Genomic DNA, 329 nt, shown 5'->3' on the forward strand with positions numbered 1-329 from the left:
GTAATACTTTTTTTTTTTTTTTTTTTTTTAACCAAACATGAAATCAGGTTTTTCCTGATAACATGTTTTTGAGTATGTAAGATGAGACATGCCAACTGGGATTCTAAGAAGCACGCTGGCTGTATTTCTTCCAACACAGATTTGTTTATTTTTCTGAAAGTCCATAGTGATTTTAAGTTTCTTCTCCATAAATATGGTGGTGGCTATATGCCATAGCAACCACTTGTCTGTGAATTTGTCATACTGTGGTGGCTTGTGAGTTGCAGTGATTCTGAAGGCTATGCCAGCAGTATTTTAAATACCAGCAGGGTCACCCATGGTGGACAGGT

The sequence above is a fragment of the Chrysochloris asiatica genome, unplaced genomic scaffold (assembly GCF_000296735.1).
Source record: "Chrysochloris asiatica unplaced genomic scaffold, ChrAsi1.0 scaffold00441, whole genome shotgun sequence".
NCBI classification, from domain to species: Eukaryota; Metazoa; Chordata; class Mammalia; order Afrosoricida; family Chrysochloridae; genus Chrysochloris; species Chrysochloris asiatica.